Below are 19,716 nucleotides of genomic sequence, written 5' to 3' on the forward strand. Positions count from 1 at the left end.
ATTATCTTACGATGTTAATGGCTCTTGAAGTTCTTATTTCAGTAGTACTTAAAAGTTTTCCCGTGGTGGCATTTTCCGCTTTTGCTTTTACGGCGTATGATATGATGTGTCCCATGCATGTTTTGTATATTCTGGCCTTACATTTGATGCTCCTATTATTATTATTATTATTGCTGCCGGGCTGAGGGGACCGGCCCCTTTCGTTACCGCGACCTATAAGATCTATTGTAACTTTAGCCCTCCAAAAGTTTAGGGCAAATGTAGGTCCTTGATGAACCTTAGTATTGCCCTGAAGTCTTGAACCTTCATATCGGTAGGTGTCAAGAGAGTTTTACCGAAAATTTTGTGTCTTAGAGTTCAGCTGTTTCTGACTCGTCTTTGCAAAGTCGACAAGTTTGATCCTCAGCTTGTCCAATGTGGAAAAGGTGGTATTTTAGGGGCGCATGGCCGATCAGGTAACCTGACAGCGTCCTTAGATCCCCTTGCAGAGGCATAAAATCTCTTTGGTTTTGTTTTGCGACGGAGTTATCATACTCTTCACTTGTCTGTGACCTGGAAGTTCTTTCCAGCGTAAGGTAGCCCTTTGAGACCTTCCAAATTTTGATTATTTGTCTTAGGTGGCTTTTTTGTAGTCCACAACCAGGTTGGGGCGTGAAGGGCGTGTTCGCTGCCTCTCTGGCCAGCTTGTCTCTTCTTGCTGTGACCTGCAACCCACCATAGGGTAGCATCATTGCCCCTAGCGAGTTCTTTCAGGTTGTTGGTACACTCTCTGATCAGTACGGAGTCACAAGTGTAGGCCTGAATTGCCTTAAGGCGGCTCGACAGTCTGTGAAAATATTTATAGATGCACCTTTCTGTCCCTTCTGTAGGTTCAAAGCGGTGCACAAGTTTATAGCAAGAACTTCTGCTTGGAAAATTGTTATGTCCGAGCTGAGGGGCAGTTTAATGTGGTTATTTGTTTAATATACCTACTCCGGATCTAACTGTCTTTGAAGAATCGGTATACCAGGCTAGGGCTCCTCTTTTTAGTTGAGGCCCTCCCTTCGTCCAATCATCCCTGCTTCTAAATATGACCTTATACGGCTGGTTGAAATTGTATTCTGTCGGTATAAGGTGCGTTTTGATTTCAATTAGGTGATTTAGACATGGGTCCTTGAGGATTTCGAGGTGTCTTCTGAGGTTTCCCTGCATCAACTTGAGCGAAGAAACTGTTTTCAGTGATAAGCCTCGATGCACCTGTTATATTAAGACATGGTAACCGCTGGATTTGTGCCAGCTGTTGTTGTGCTGTCTTATGTTTTGTTTTTGGCCACCAAACCAATGAGACGTAGGCGACCATGGGTCTGATTATAGTTACGTAGGCCCAATGAGCCATTCGTGGTTTGAGACCCCAGTTCCTTCCTAGGAGCCTCCGGCAGATCTGGTTTGCTATGATGGCCTTTTTCCTGACCTTGTCTAAGTGTGAGTTCCAGTTTAGTTTACTGTCTAGTATTACCCCTAGGTATTTAACTTCTGTTTTGAGGTTAATAGTTCTGCTTTCAATGGAGGGTGCTTTTATTTGTAGCTTCCTTCTCCGAGTAAAAGGGACTATTTCGATTTTATTTGAATTAACGCTGAGTCCATTGCTTCTACACCAAGTACCGGTAAGTTTCTGCATTAGTTGAGTTATGATCGTATCGGTGGAGTGGATTAGTGATAAACACTCCATTCCTAAGGTATTGATCGATTACCTTTTCCATCCCTTTGAGGAGAAATGAAGTTAGGCTAATTGGTCTGTATACCTTGGGGTCGGAGTTTGAACGCCTACCACCTTTAGGTATGAAGACCACCTTTACTTTCCTCCATAGTGTGGGTATATAGCTAAGGTTGTTGTTAGCTATATATAGGGATAGTATTACCGGGAACAGGTCTTCTAAGCCTTTTTGTAGTAGGCCCAGTAGTACTAAAAAGCTTTCTCGTTATGGCATTTTCCGCTTTTGTTTCTACGGCGTATATTATGATGTGTCTTATGCATGTTACATATATTCTGGCCTTACTTTTGATGCTCCAATGTTTGTTTCTTCATATTACGTTGTGTATATACTCCAATATATTCGCTCGTTTAGTTGTTTGATAGTATATTTCTGTTCTCAAGTTTCTATTTCTGGTTACGCTGGCTCCCAGGTGGTTTGAAATTCATTTCGTATTCCACACTTTGATTGTATATCATTAATTAACATCTTCTTGCTTTTCTAAACACTGTACGAGGTTATGCTTTTTGAATTGAAATGGTCATGCCGAATGTTTTTGCAGTTATTTCGAGTATTAAACCATTTATTTTTTTTCCATTATGTACCTGCCACAAGTTGTCTTGTCATTCTTGATAATTTTGTCCATGATGACGGTGAATAATATGTAACTGAGGCTGTCACTCTTTACTGGTATTTTGTTTGTTAGTCCGTTAGCCCTTTATATATATATATATTGTATTGTTGTTGTTCATAATTGCTAGAATGTGTCTGTCTACATTCTAATTCTTCAATAGTTCTAGTAAATTAGTCAATCTCACCTTATTGAAAGCTGGGATGAAATTCATAAAGCTCATGAAAGCTGTTTTGTCGCATTCAATGAATTTTTCTGGAATCTGACGAAGTATGATCTGTTGATCTTTGATACCTGTATGTGTAATTTCATCGGCTATTATCTTATTCATTAGTTTTCATACTGAATTTTGGAAGTTTATTACGCAATATCGCTGGGGCCAGCATTTTTTTCTTCTTAAATATGGGACCGATACACTTTGCGCCGCTCTTCTGGAATTTTGTTGCGAGTAATTTTGAGTTTTAATACAAAATGTTAATGGAGCAAGATCAAATATATCCTATTGATAGTAGCCATACATTCTACAACCGATCTATTCAATCTGACTATTTCAGTAATGACTTCGTCAAAGCTTTAGCTTCAACATTAATGTAATAGGTATTCAGCCTCAAGCAACCTCGACTAGGTGAAACAAAATTTGATTTCGCCTTATTAAGCTAAGGTCGCTTTGCAGTTGAGATGCTACGAATGATTCCAGATAAACAGAAAAGTGGTTACATAAGCATACACTCACCGCCCATAATGACAACGTGGTGACATTTCAGTGGTTACTACATCGATACAATATTGCCTAGGCCTATCATATATTGTAGCGCCCAGGCCGTAAGCTACCTTGACGTAGCTAGGATGCAGAAAGTATAATATGTCTTCAATAACTCCAGGTCACTCGTGGCCGAAACGCTGCAAGGTAAACGCTGTTGTTCAATATTGTGTCTATTTGGTATTAATTAAAGCGCCTCGACTTAAGTAAGAAGGACAAAATATTATTTCGCCTTAATAAATCAAGGTCACTTGCGGTCAAGACGCTGCAATTTATAACATGACAACCCAAAATAGGTTAAAACGTATTGCAGCGTTTTGACCCCAAGCATCTTTAGCTTAACTAGAACAGAAAAACTTTGATGTCGTCTTATTAAATACAGCAATATGTATTGTGCAATGTTGTGTATGTAGCTTCTCGGCCGCAATAGGCCATAATTCAATCAGGCGAAAGCGTTCATTTTCTATTTTAAGTTATGTCATGGCCGTTTACGGTCAAGATGCGACGATTGATACTATAACAATATAAAACTGAGATAAGCCGAGTTTACTCGCGGCCGAGATGCTACATTTGAAACATTTTTGACCCTTGTCACTACTACTTCTCGAATACCTTCAAAGAGTATTATATTTTTTTTTATTTTCTGTTTTGTTGTCCTCTACCATTCTTTTCCGCGTTGTTCTTTTTCATCTGGGGTATATTTATAACAATATTCCCGTATTCAGCGTATTAACAAATACAGTTAGAGTGAAAGTCATGAGTGACTTTTTCGACTATTTTTATCTTGTTAAACCTTAGTTTCGTACCGTCGCTGAAAATGTTATATAATTTAACGTATATCAACTGATATAATCTAATAATAAAGAAATTCTTTGTAAAATGTAACGGTTCTTCGTTATAATTTAAATTTTAAAGGTAAAAACCAGTAAAAATTGTTATGGAAATTTGCTTAAAACTACGTGAGCAGGTTGTTTTGTACGTTTAAATAAAATGAAATGCGCATAATTTCATGTTTCTGTTTAAATTGAAACTCGTGCCAAGACTTTCTTCTTCCTCCTCAAAAACAATATTTTCGTCAAAATTTTTCTTGTATTACTCTTGTGTACAACATGTAAATTTAAATTTACAAATTTATAAGTTTCGGAAAATATTAGCTTTTAAACATTACCTTTCTCGTGTGGCTGTGTGTGGTAAATTCAAAACGTGAACGCGAAACAAACAACTTCCGCAAAGGGCGATTAATCAAAGTTCAGGTTGTGGCCGATTTTTGGACTATCAAACAAAGGGCGTCGGGTTTCAGGCGGGTTGCAATTGTACCCCTTGTTGTCTCTCGCTACCCACTAGGACCATCGTACGCATATATTACCCGGGTCAATGGAACGGTCGTTAATTTATGAGGGTGCACTCGCGAACTCTCGCGACCGTTATATTTCATTTGTACAATTTTCCACACACTAAATACGCTATTATAAAATATTGTGTCGTTAGAATAAAAAGTAAAAAATTCGTGTTAATTAGATTTACATCAAAAAAGTGACTAGACCCCAATAAGTTTGATTCATTCTTTTTAAGTCCCAATTCGTTCCCTTTTTTTATTACTTTATCTTAATTAATCCAATTTTGATTGGTTCTCTTTTTAAACACCAACTTTTCCATCTTTCCATCCCAAGGGATTGACCCGAATCGGAATTTGAACGAATTTCGTTCCAATTTCGGATTGATTTTAACCGTATCTAGCTAATTTCGGACCATATCCATTTCGACCTTCTCCTACTCCTCCACTGAACCACTCCAACTCCTCTGTACACCCTTCACTATAACTCTATAAATGGAACCCCGCTATGTTCAGTAACCGAACTAGAACAAACTAAAACTCTGCCTCTATTCCCATTTAAAACGAAATAATGAAAAAATAAAAAGGAAATATTTTAATAAAGGTTTTTTTTGACACTTGAACAATTGGAATTGTTTAAGTAGGGTTAGTTAAACACACCCAAACTATTTAAAGAGATATTATCTCGCTGAGGACTGAGGGGATGGGAGAATATGGGATGGAGAGAGATACGGAGTGGGTTTAAACGACGAACAGTTGGAGATAAACCCGGATAGAACAGGAACTGTAACACTTATGTGTTGGGGTATTGTGTGTAGATAGTTAGAATTGTTGTTGCTGGTAGTTTAAAAGTCGATTTAAATGCGTGTTTACTCCGCAATTACGTTAGAAAATATGAGTTTATTTACTATTTTAAAATTTTATGATGCTTTAAACAATTTCCGACTATAGCAAATAGTTCTAAACAATATGTGGTTATTGCTGAATTACAAATACATCAATAAGTTTGATAATTATTATCGAACTTCCGAGAATGTGCACTAATTGTATGTTATTCATCGAAATGGATTTCAAACAGTGAAAATTGTCAAAAGGGGATGAAATTGAAATTAGTAGAAATATTAATTCGAACAACGAATCTGATCAATTCGATTTACTGCGTTATTGCGAATTGACATAGAGCATGCCTTTATAGTCAGAACAACCGTAATGGGAGGAAATACTAACAGAAAAAATATTGATTTGTAAAAATAGTACCATGACAAAAGCAAGGATTAAGTAGCTTTTATATATAGAAATTTGTAATAGTGGAGAGTTTGTAGAGTAAAAATGTAACGTTGCACATGTCAGTACTCTCAATCGCGTAATTCACATCACATATTCAAAGGGATAATTTAACGCGGAGGACACAAACGTGAATAGCTTTAGATCGTCAGCACACATTAAGCAATGAGAGTGTACCATAGATATTAAACATTCAATCTAAATATACCTCTAGCATATACCCGAAGGAACTGTCATTGATTTGGAATTAATGTCCTTTAATTGAGATAGATCGTTTAAGCATGTAGGACAATCCATAGCAGCGTTCCACATTTTTTTAGATTACGGCCTAAAAATCATAACAAGATCCTTACAATAATGAGAAATGGGAATAATTAGGATTTTATTGTAAAATTAAATTTAGGTATAGTGTTTTAAAACTAAATAAATCTGGGAAAGTTACTGGGGCGCAACGAGGTTCCACTTTTCGTGTATCCAATTTAAAATACATGTGTCGAGCGAAAAGTTTGGTTTGAACAAATTTCGATTTGTTGATTATTTTTAATTTATTTGTTCACAGTGAGTTTAATGAGCTTAACTCGAATTTAATCGTAGTTACAATGCGTTACCGTAATTTAAACAAGATTTCTGGGGATGGGGAATGAGAAGGGTGGGATTTGAGAGCATCCCGATCAACTCTAATAAAGAAATTTTAATTATTTATCTACAAACTATGGGCTTTAGGTTGTTTGGTTTTACAATGAAAAATTTGCGATATATGTATAGAAATGGATTGAATTAAAGAAGACTGAAGAAAAGTCCAGGAGTTTGAATAAAATTGTAATCATAAATTAACAAACACCGCAGTTTATAATTGTGATGAGACTGACATGAATGAAACAAGAAGATAAAATCGCCGTGGAAGTAATAAAAGAAGAAGAATCAATCACTTCATGAACTATGTCTCTAGCGATAGTGCCATTACTCAAGAAAAGTGATCTATTCCCGTGTTCAAATTAAAGAACAAGTTCGTTGAACTCTTCTGACAAGATTTTATTTATTGCCCTATGCGAAAAACTAAAACTCTACACCGACAAGATACCATAAGTAGTTGCCAATGCGACTTCTCCAGACAGAGGGCAGAAATTTTTAATAAAAGGCATGCTGGAGTTTAGTGCTCCTTCTGCTATTAGAATAAAAACTGAGGGTGAAATGTGCAGTAAGAATACAAATTAGAATAACACCAAGATTCAGAATAAATAAAGGTTGAGGCTGGGTGATGCCCTATCATGCATATTTTGCAACGTTGCACTCGAGAAGATCATACGGAATGCGAGTATCACAACGAGATACACAATTATGAACCAAAGGTTTCAAAACTGGCGTTTGCAGATGATGTTTACATCGTTGCATGGTCAAGAAGGGGCGACATAGAAACCTTCTGTCTATTATAAAAAGGAATGAAGAAAGCATTAGTACGATATTTGCAAAACTTGGCCGTAGGAAAGCATAACGTCGATACCGTGGAAAAATTTGTATACTTGGGTGCACTGGTTATTTCAGATAACAACACGATCAATCGATGAAAAGATCGAAAGAAGAATTCGGTTAGGAAATAAACTTCCTACGGTCTGATGACCATTTAAGATCTGTGTTTTAGACATGAATATTTAAAATTTGACACGATTGTCAAATATATAAAAGTGGAATACCAGTTTGGACCGGTTCTGAGGTATGGATCTGAAGCTTGGGTTATGTCCAAGAACGACGCAAGATTGCCAGCAATATTCAAAAGACAGATCTTGCGACACATACTTGGAAGCGTGATGGTGCAAAGACTTTATAACTTAGTCATATAATTATATAAGGCTTCCGTTAGAAGGGTTATTTTGGGAGAATGAGGGACGAAGAAACCCCTGAGATAATTACTAAATAGGTGACCGACGGTTGAAAAAAGGCTTGATGTGGAACACAACAGAATGACGAAAGCTATATACTTGCAGGTTAAGACCCACAGAGGGCTGTCATGCTACTGATGATGATGATGATGAGACTGATATATTAGTTAACTCTTGAAACCAGGTGGAGGGTATAACTGGCTCATTCTGTTTCCTATCCATGTTGACGAACCAGAGACAGGAAAAGACAGACTATGTTTAATTGTGGCTAAACGGTCTTTAAGAAACTCGTACAAAATTTATTTATAATCAGTGAGTTATGCAGAGATTCTGAAAAGCTGCTCCAAGATAACAATCAGAGAATATGGGACGACTTCATATATAATTATTTTCGTCTCCGTTCGAAAAGAATAGATCACGTTTATTAGTTGCCCTCTAACACAAGAAGCTGGGCTAGAAATAATGAGCAAAAAGCATATAGATTTGCAGAACACTTAGCAAACACATTTAAAACCACCGCAGGAGAAGAGCAGTTAGAGCTGATTATATAAAATCAAGACACTGTGGAAATAACCTTCACTAGTAGAAGGGAGATATCCACTGTAATCAAAGAAAATATCGACCCGAAGAAAGCTCCTGGTTTTGACCGAATTACAGGCGAAATTTTAAAGCATTTACCAAGGAAAGCTATAGTCAAACTGACACATATTATCAATACAGCCTTCAGAATCAAGTATTACCTACCCCGTGGAAAGTTGCTGAGGTCATGATGATCCCTAAACCGGGGAACACCAAACGAAGTTTCGTCATACAGATCAATATCGCTATTACCAGTGATATCAAAATTATTTGAGAAGATACTATTAAAAGGACTAAATCCTATACTTGAGGAAAGAAATGTGGTACCATCACCATAGACCAGATACATAATAACTGACGTCATAGAAAAATCGCTAGAGGAAAAGAAGGAAAGTTTGTTCTTCTGTTTTCTTGGATATGGCTCAGGTATTTGATAAAGTTTGGCATGAGGGACTCCAATACTCGACTGCTAGACTCGTATATGTATATCAGAAAGCCATTAGAATAAAGCATGAGGATGCTTATTCCGATTTAAAAGAAATTAATGCAGGCGTGCCACAAGGAAGTGTACTTGGACCAGTCCTGTACCTCTTGTACACTAGTGACATCCCTAAATTAGAAAACGATACTATTGCTACTTTTGCTGATGACAAGGGTAATAATCATGAAGAAGCAGTAAATAGACTGCAGACATAAATTAATAAAATTAATGACTGAACCAAAAAATGGAGAATTACCTTAAATAAGAATAAATCGGTACATGTTAATTTTACAAACAAAATGGAGCAATATGTACCAATCACAGTAGATGATAAATAGATACCATATGCGAACACAGCAAAATATCTGGGATTAACCGTGGATGCCAAATTTCGCTGTAAGGCTCATATCAAAAAGAACCGAAAGAGCTCGGAATCAGATATAAGAAAATTTATTGTTTGTTGGGGAAGAAATCCATTCTGTCAACATATAATCAATTACTTATGTATAAACAGATCCTGAAACAGATATTGACATATGGGATTCAATTATGAGGATGTGCCAGCGAAAGCAACACCCAAATCATCCAGAGATTCTAGAATAAAGTGTTAAGGAACATCGTTGATGCACCCTAATACTTTCGAAGTGACATCCACCGGGACCTGGGGATGGACACTGTCAGCCAGATGATAAACAAATTTGTGAAGAGTCATGAACAGCGGCTCTTAGACGTGAATATTGACGCCATCCAACTCCTCGATAACACCAACCAGACGAGAAAACTCAAAAGAACGTTGAAGAGGAATGAAATTTGATACCATCACATCAGTTTGGATTCAGAGAGGGACACTCCACCATCAACCAGATACATAGGATAACTGACGTCATAGAAAATCGATAGAGGAAAGGAAGAACAGATTGTTCTTCTGTTTTCTTGGATGTGGCTCAGGCATTTGATAAAGTTTGGCATGAGGGACTCAAATACAAACTGAACAAACTCTTGCCTAAACAGTATGCACAACTACTAGACTTGTATATATCAGACGTGCCTTTAGAATAAAGCAAGACGATGTTTATTCAGATTTAAAAGAAATTTATGCAGGCGTGCTACAAGGAAGTGTATTTGGACCAGTCTTATACCTCTTGTACACTAATGACATCCCTAAATTAGAAAACGATACTGTTAATAAAAGTGTTAGGGAACATCGTTGATGCACCCTATAATAAATTACTTATGTATAAACAGATCCTGAAACCGATATTGACATATGGGATTCAACTATGAGGATGTGCCAGCGAAAGCAACACCCAAATCATCCAGAGATTCTAGAATAAAGTGTTAAGGAACATCGTTGATACACCCTGGTACTTTCGAAGTAGTAGTGACACCCACCGGGTCCTGGGGATGGACACTGTCAGCCAGACGATCAACAAATTTACCAAGAGTCATGAACACGAGACTCTTAGACCACGTGAATAGTGACGCCATCCAACTCCTCGATAACACCAACCAGACGAGAAGACTCAAAAGAATGAGACCTTTTGAGCTAGTTATTTGAGTGTTAAGTGTAAAAGCATGTTTAGTGCTAGTGTTTATTTTTATTAGTACAATCTAAGGAACTTCTACCGAGTAAAACCCCTACTTTTAAGATACTCGTAGTAAATTAGGTTGGAATAAAGTTGTTCATTGATCGTATAAATGATCAGATCACAATAATAATAAAACTTTAGGGTTTTTTAAAAATTTAAAAAAAAATCTAACTCAAGGATGAACCAATAATATATTTCCAATTGGAGAATTTGGAAGAAATTCGATAAATTAATGGGAGAATATTCATAACAAAAGGCCACCAAGTGTGGATCATTTGAATTCTTCTAGCTCATTGGAAAATTGTTAATCAAGCAATCAATAAAATTGTTCCAATTGAAATACTTATCAATTGAATCATTACTCATCGTTGTAATTCGAAGCAATCGTCCATGGTTATCTTTGCCAGTATTAAAAAAATAAGGTTCACTTAACCAAATATTACCCAAATAATATCCGCTGTTTTGCTAAAACTTAAAGAACCTTAGAGGAATTTGTATGCAGCAGTCTAAACTCACCTTTTTCCACCACTAAGAACCATTAAATCATAACCATATTTCGATTCAATCATTTGAGTACTTAGGATCCCTGATGGATTGGAACAGTTTGGTGTCTGGAGTACGAAATCAAATAGACTCGATGATATCAGTTCAGCCTCAGCCCTGTTGATTCTAATACACAACAACCGAGTGAAGATGATGCTGAACTTTCTGCTTTCACACTTATTGAGTCAGTCGGGAGCCTTCTCAAATGCCATAAAGATAAGGATCGCATCTTTATCTTCTTTTTCTCCGACTGTAGCAGATACCAATTCGTCACATCGAGATGAGGATTTTTTCTATTTAAAGTTAGAGTTGTATAGTAGACATAATGGAGCAGATTAAAGTATCCACGTAGTCATTTCCTTCATCTTAGGTAATCCTCCCCAAGAACAAAGAGTTTCTCTCCCCACAGACTGAGCACAGACAACCCAAAAATGTCTCCATCCGAGAAACTTTTGTGATACCTGGTTTACCATCACAGTTGGTTTGCCTATTTTGTTATCACCAGATGGGATGTCTAACTTATAATGCAGAGGCACATTTTTAGGTTTTTTAGTTTAGCAATTTGATAATTTGATAATTTCTAACTTTATTGTCAATAATATATGAATAATTATTGATAGATTTTCGTTTCATATGTTCTGTATTTTCATATGTTCAGGTCTTTATTTACTCAAAACTGAATTACAACCAGTTTCCAATTTTCCCATGGACATTAATAATAGATGTGATTTATAGAATAAATTGAAAATGAATTTTTAATTTATTTATTTTAGGTAATTTAGAAGCAGGAACTGTTGTCAATCAATTACAATAATAGCTATAATAATTTAGAAATGCGGGGGAAACCAAATGTAAAACGTGCAGAACCTACATGATATTTAAAAAAAACGGTTTTTTTCATTAACAAGTATATGAAAGAAAATTATTGAGTTAAAGATAGAATTTATTAAGTTGTGAATTCAAGTAGATAAGTCCAGTAAATACCATACGGTTCCGACCCAGAACCTATTAATTCAACGATAACACCTATTAAACGTTCTCGGTTGCGGTAGTTTGCCCCGAAATTAAATGGATAAATTTTGCAATTCCAATTTACGCGCAGATTTCCTCCGAAAATTTTCATTAATTAACTCTTAATTTTTGCACAAATTATTATCTCGCCTATTTTAAAGTAGATGTTGTTAAACGATAATCTGAGCAACTCTTGTTTCAAGTTTAATAGTTAATATTAGCAAACTAAACCTGTGAGCAATTTCTATTGGAACTGGTAAATGTCACGACCATATTCAACAAACACATCTCTCCGATTCAGTACAATCCCCGCGGCCCGAGAACGTTATAGTTATGCGGTGGATGCTAACATTATGACATAGCAAACGTGACTCACGACCACCAACAGCCTGGCGACGACGAACCCTGGATGGTACAGCTCGATGATGTTCGATAAATTTAGAACGCGTGCATTCGCGTGTCAATAAAGCGAAGAGGCATCTCTCTATCTCCCCGTTAACAAACGCAATCCCTGGTTCCAATTACGCAGGATTTGATCTCGTCATTAGATTTCATTACCATCAACTATCAATCATTAAAAATGTTAATACTTATTGATTTTTAATAAATATTTTAATTAACAAATCGAATTCAATCTTTAGTATGCGTTAAAAATGTACTCAACGTTATTATATAGTTAAATTAACAATTTTGTTAAGTTTATCCATAACTATTTCACAATGGAGATGGCATGCATTATTGGAGTTTTCTCTGTCAGTTTTTTTTTTGATATACATCATAAATTATTACTATTATTTAGAAAAATTAAATTTTTCAAATATTTACGAATTTCGTGAAACAAAATCTCTTCAAATTGTCCATATAACCATTCAATACATAATTAATAAATTGGAAAAGTTAGAAGTCCTTCATATGGTCACTGCCCGATTCTGCTTTTTATGCCAGAACACTGATGTGGTTCATTAATGAGGCTCATTGATGTTGGCAGGATTTTGTTGGGAAATTATAAGAAAAGTAATTCCTGCTGAACTAGAAATTGTTAGCCCTATGAGAAATCAAATCCCTAACTAATACTATATTTCCGCTCAAACCGTTCTCCGACGTCTTCCGATTCCTAGTCTCCTTACTCTGTGTACTTTCACAGATCTTTCTCCAACTCTCTCATCTCCTTATCAGTTCTACCTCTCCAGCTGGTCCATGATCTTTCTCTCGTTCTACGACGATGCGGTTTTCACTTTAAAATCTGTTTAGGAAGTCGATTCTCATTTATCCTTTGGACATGGTCAAACTAGCGCAGTTAATTTTTATATTATCTACTATGGTGCGCTTAACATCCATGATTTACGGAATTCTTAAATTTATTATCTTTTCTCGTTTCGTTCTACATGATCTGTGGCTTCAAAATATTTTCCATATTTTTGCACTCAACATGCCAGTCTAATTTATTATATTATTATATTATACTTCACCATTATATGAGACTATACTTTTTATGATTGTATTGTATATTTTCTGCTTGTTTAGTTTTGATATTTTTTGATCCCATATTGTGTTATTCATTATCTTTATTACCTTCCTTCCTAAAGTGTTTTTTTCTTTAATTGCTGAGTCTAGGATTTTGTATAGAGCACTTAGGCCCCAACGGGCCCCTTGTACATCCTCCTGCACTCTCTTCGGCTACATCAACCAGCCTAAGGAATTTCCGAAGGCTAGGATACAGCTCAGAGTGTGTTTCTGATGCCATCTGTGGTCGGCCATTCCTCTCCGGATTCTCTTATTTTGAGCTCTTGCAGAGTGGGGCATTCACACAAGATGTGTCGGACCGTCTCCTTGCTCTCTTCACAGAGGCGACAGAGGGGACTAACAGCAAGCTTAAGGTTATAAAGATGCTTGTTTACCTTACAGTGACCCGTGACAAGTCCCGTTACAGTTCGTAGAGCGTTTCTACCAAGCCTTACGAAAGATAAGGCTGCCTCTGCTGAGGGATAATGTAATACTTCCTTAGACAGATGGCAGCCCTTAACCCTATCCCACCAGTTCATAAACTTTTTGTGGGTAAAATCTTTAATTATCTCAATCTGAGTTGATAAGGACGGAGCGATTATCGGTTCAGGCGAACATGGCGCTCGCTTGTCAGCCCTTTTGGCAAGCCTATCAGCGTGTTTATTACCTGAACAAGTTGAGTGTCCTTTTGTCCATTGAAGTATAACACAGTTATGCACTGCGGCCTTCTCCAATGTTAGATGACAACCCATAACAAGTCCTGAGGTAATTGTTATTCTACTCAGGGCTAAAATAGCTTGTCTACTGTCAGTATAAATTGTAAAAGTCTTACCTACCAAGTTGGACCTGACAATAACATCAGCGGCAAGTTGTAAGGCCATTAACTCCGCCTGTATGACGGTGGTACTTTTACCTTGAGGTTCAGATACGTGGAGTCGGAGATCATACAAGAAGACTCCGGCTCCAGCTCCTTCCCATCTCTTTGAACCATCAGTGTAGATTTTAAGGCTGTTTTTTACCTCTACTTCTGTGGAACTTGGGTGGGTGAGATATTTCTTCGTAAAAATGTGTTGTAGGGTTGTGAAATCCCTATACATATATCATATTGCTCTATCAGCTTTCTACTCATATACAGCGTGATTTATTAGCTCACCATCAACCTTTGACATATGATGGCTAATCCAATTACCAAGACAAAATGTTAATAAATACATACGTCCTATTTCAATTATTTGCGAAATTATAACACTTTAAAGTTTTAATTTTTATATCATAATTAACTGCTACATTTTTTTTTAAATCACATAAATATTACAAATATTGTTCAAAATAGTCTCCTTCTGCTAGAATACATGCTTCACAACGACAAATTAAGGAGTTCTTCAGCGGAATTAAAATGTCTAGTTGATTTCTTATTTCAGTAGCAGCCATTTGTATTCTGTTTAATAACTGTTCTCGTGTGTTCATTTCCACTTCATACACAATTTGTTTCATATTACCCCATAAGTAGAAATCCAATGGATTAAGGTCGGGGGATCTAGATGGCTAAACAAATAGACCATTATTACCAATCCACTTGTTTGGGAAATATTGGTTTAACCACTCGGCAACTACTCTTCTACCATCTCGTGTAAAACATGATTCATCTGTCCAGAGAATATTTGAAATGAAATAATTATTTTGGGCATGTTGCTGCAATAACCATTCACAAAATGCTAACCGTTGCTGATTATCTCCTGGCTCTAGAGCTTGAACATTCTGTTTACGATACGGATGAAGGATTTCGAGGTTCAATACCCGCCATGCAAAATGTTGACATGTTTGTTTTCTGCTATTCTTCGAGTGCTGATGGAAGGATTATCAATGACAGCATTCGTCCTCTACATTAACTACATGCGGTCGAATAGCTGGAATTGCTGGAGCAGGATTACCTGTTTTTCGAAGTGTTCTGAAAGAATCGCTAAAAACTGAATAATATGGAAAATGCCGCTGTGGAAATCTTTCTTGATATTCTCGTACTGATTGTCGAGTATTTCCATTGCAAAAACCATACACGAAAATTATATCAGCATACTCTTCAGTGCTATAAGCGTACATTTTGAGTTTCTTCTTGTATGTAATAAGTAAACCTTACAGCAAACTGACTTATTACAATGACAACTTTGTTTTTGTTGAATGTTTGATTTTACTGGCTATTAATAAATTCGCTGCAGAAAACTTTAAAGTGTTATAATTTCGTAAATAATTGAAATAGGACATAGGTTCATTAACATTTTTTTGTTGGTAATTGGATTAGCTATCATATGTCAAAGTTCAATCACCCTGTATATTGCTCTATCAGTGTTCTACTCATATCTTCCCGAGCTTCGTAGTATTGTGCAATAACTATTTTATTATCTACGAAGCAAAGGGTGTATAAGGTCTTGTCATTTAATGACAACATATACTCATCCTCTCACGCTTACGCTTGCAGTTTCTTTATGTACAAAGATCCTAGCACTCCTCGTAACTTCTTTGTCCTAAATCATTTCTGTTTTTGTATAAAAAATAGATTTCTGTATCAAATCAAATCAGAAGAGATTTCACGAAGATAAGTCTTTTGGACAAGACCATGAATTAAGGAAATCAAATCTTAGTGCTACAAACCGTCTTTTGTGTTAGTTGCATAAATTTAGATCACATCTGAGAATTGATCTCGTTATAATCCATTCTTTAAAAATATTACTTCATTGATACAAGAAGATGATGTTATGACGAAATTCATACAAGCAAACTTATACTTATTACAAAATTTAGATTTTAAAATTCTGGATAGAAGATGTCATATGAGAAATTCTAATTCCATGATTAATAAAGTTATGAATTCTTAAAATCGCAAAAACCTTTGTTGTTGGTGATTTTGGATACTTTTTGAATTGATCACCGAAAACAATTTTCTTTCAATTTTGGCAACAATTTAGTATTTTTTGTAGAATCTGCATACTTCGCTTCTCTTATGGTCCCTCAGAGTGTAGCCTGCTATGGATCGTAAGGTCCTCATTTCTGCTATTCAAATGATTCTTTTTGTTGTAGAGTCTTACAGAACAGTTCTTACGCAGGTCTTGTACATGCGGATTATTGCGGATATTGAGTATTTTAAACTCAAATCCTCAATTTCTAACAACTTTTCGATGAAGCACTTGTAACTTCTTTACTTTAGTTCCAATAATGATTACGAATGTTTTATCGAAATTTACACTCATTTATTGCATTGTAATTTAGGAAAATATTATGATTTCGAAGGTATTTTTAAACAAGTTTTAAATATTTATAATTCCAAATAGAGTAATATGAGTAGATATATAATAATAATATGTAACAATAATATGCAAATAGAGAATATGCGATTCTGGAATTCGGACCTTCCTGCCAAATTACTGTTTCTGTTATTTTAGAGATAATTGTTGATTTAATAACTATAAACATTAAATTTCAAAATTCATAATCAGCATTATATGTATATTGTCGTTTCCTTTCTTTGTCTTACTATACTTTGAAAAATGTGTAATTGTACCATGTAATTGTACCATCTTGACTAATGACTTGATATGTTATATCACGTGAATCATCCAATGCTTTTGAGCACTCTAAGTACATGCATATCTGGAATTTAGTGTTTGATGGTGATCGTTGTAAATTTATGAAATTCCTAGAAAGTGACATAAAAAGACTTCAAAAAATTGTGACCAGATCGTTTCGGTTAGTACTTCTGCCTCAAATATGCGCTGCTTAATGTCAAGTATACCATAGCGTTCAATTTTGAGACCTCTCTTGTTTATTATGTATAGTTTAAAACTTCATAAAGTTCTCGAATGCTGTAAACCTCACTTTTAGGCAGGTGTTTTTCAGATATACTACTGGTTAAACCACATTGATGTAGAAACTGTGAGAGTTGATTTTTAAGTTTCCTTGTCCAACGTAAGGTTTACTTAAAAAGTACAAATCCTTCATAAGTTTCACGAAATAAAACAAAATAATGTCAATCTTTTGTATGGAGTGCTTATCAGCTTTTAAGAAATACAAACCCATAAATAAACTATAGGTTATTAAACACAAGGGAATTAGATTCAGTTATTAATAGACAGGACCTAAACTTTCGGACCTATACAACCATGTTATACCAGAATCAAAACTTTTTGTCTCCATTTAGGAATATAAAAATGAAAACTAATACACTTGATAACACATCTATATCGAAACAAAAATATTTAAAAGTAAACCTTTCCCTGCAGTATGTTGTATATCGATATCAAAGTGTGTCTTTTATAGTCCTGCTAAACAGTCAACATGATGACAAGTCACTCATCTACTCCAACCCATCTTCGTATTTTATCGCCCTTCTGCCTGTTTACACCCTTATCTTCTCCAACTTCAACTCCTCTCTCACTATATACCCCGCAGTCTCCCTGCTTAACCCCAAGACCCCCCTCAAATATCTCTCCTGGATCTCCTCCACCATCTTATGTTCCTTCCACCACCATATTTCGGTTCCATAGAGTTTCAGATATTCGCTGCTTCCAGCTCCATATCTGCCCCAATAATTTAATTGTCTACCTAATATGAGCCTCCACTCCATTATCCGGTCGAAAGGTAACACCCAGACACATAACTTCTTTTAGTGGCCACTTCCATTGTCATTTCTCCCTTTTCCGTCTTCCGTCCTGGGAGAATTCTATAATCTTCGTCTTTTCAACATTCACCTTCAAATCTTTCCCGTTAAAGTTTGTCTCTATCGATTTCATCGTCTGTTTCAACTCTTTAACCACCAGATCATCTGTAGATGCCAAAAACTGCTGCCACTATAACTGCTTCTAATGTATAAGAAACAATTACCTTCACTTTCACGTGACAAGGATTTTGAACTTGTATTTCTAATGGGTCTTTTGCTCTCTTGGTGATTCGATATAGCTTGTGAACTGATACATAAATTCTCTTAGTGGAAGACCTCTCTCCCACTTCCATTGTCATTTCTCCCTTTTCCGTCTCCCGTCCTTGGAGAATTCTATAATCTTCGTCTTTTCAACATTCACCTTCAAATCTTTCCCCTTAAAGTTTGTCTCCATCGATTTCATCGTTTCTTTCAACTCTTTAGCCTCTGTTGCCACCACCACCACATCATCTGTAGATGCCAAAAACTGCTGCTTCTAATGTTAAGAAACAATCACCTTCAATTTCACGTGGCAAGAATTTTGAACTTGTATTTCTGATAGGTCTTTTGCTATCTTGGTGACTCGATATGACTTTAATCTGTGAACTGATACTTGTTGAAGCTTGTTGCGTATCGCATTCCGTAAATTTATAGAGAGAAACACAAATCTATTTGTTGTGAACTTCCTTTCTGACGGACACCTACGACGACAATTATAGATTTCGTTAGCATTTCTTTTTGAAACAGAAAAATAATTGTTATGACTTATACCTCAACTCACTTAGAATGAGATTTTCAAATTATCAAAATTGTATGATTTCCAACCATGGCAGACTATCGTCTTTTGTAACAAGCATCTTAGAAATTTGATACAAGCATCACCAAGCGACGTGAATATGCCTGCTTGGAATCTAAATTAACACGACACGATCTCCTCATAAGGCTCTAGGTGAGCAGGGATAAGATTGAATTACAAAGAAACATTTTTGGGAATGTATGCGATAATAGAGGTTTTCTAATGTTCAGATCCAACATCTCTAAGGTTTTCCTTTTCATGTTGTCTTACCCAAGAGTTTTGTATGCTTTCAATCAAGCTAATCTGGTGAATGTCTTTGGAGGATGTCTTTATCCTCAGCCATTTGAGTTAATTTAACAAAAGCTGATTGGATGAGAAAGTCGAATTGAAATGAGTTATCGATTATATTTTATTACAAAAACAGTCCATTATCTTATTTAATATTTTAGATTATGTATTTCAACAACTTTGTAAACTTTCTTCTTATTTCACCGGTCTCAATCTGTATTAGTTTGCATTTCATTGGATTCTCAATTGTATGCTTAACAAGTTTATCTTGTAGTTACAAGGCCAATTCATCAACATTGAGTAAGTAAAGTATGTAAATATTTCTATGTTGAGTATTACATATAAACAAAAATTATATTTTAAAGAGTATTACAAAAAATGAGAGCACAATGAATTAGAAAAAGATAGACAATTAAAAAAAGTTGAAATGGTAAAATTTTAGAAATAAAATTAAAAAGAAAAAATGTCTGGATAGAGATTTTATAAACCCAGATGCTGCAGGCCAAAAAGAGGATGGTTTTCGTTCGTTCCGTTCGCTTCTAATTTCGATCAATTGCGAATTCTGCTTTTATCGGAAGGCATAAATTACCATGTTTAAGAAGGATCGGTACGAATTTACATCCG

At 35.8% G+C, this 19,716-nt stretch overlaps 1 protein-coding gene across 2 annotated transcripts in view; it reads left to right on the forward strand.

The window, feature by feature from the left end:
- Positions 1-19,716, forward strand: part of LOC111416190 (membrane-attack complex domain containing protein torso-like) — a 125,767-nt gene that overhangs the window by 28,255 nt on the left and 77,796 nt on the right. The window lies entirely within an intron of this gene.

The sequence above is a fragment of the Onthophagus taurus genome, chromosome 11, assembly GCF_036711975.1.
Source record: "Onthophagus taurus isolate NC chromosome 11, IU_Otau_3.0, whole genome shotgun sequence".
NCBI classification, from domain to species: domain Eukaryota; kingdom Metazoa; phylum Arthropoda; class Insecta; order Coleoptera; family Scarabaeidae; genus Onthophagus; species Onthophagus taurus.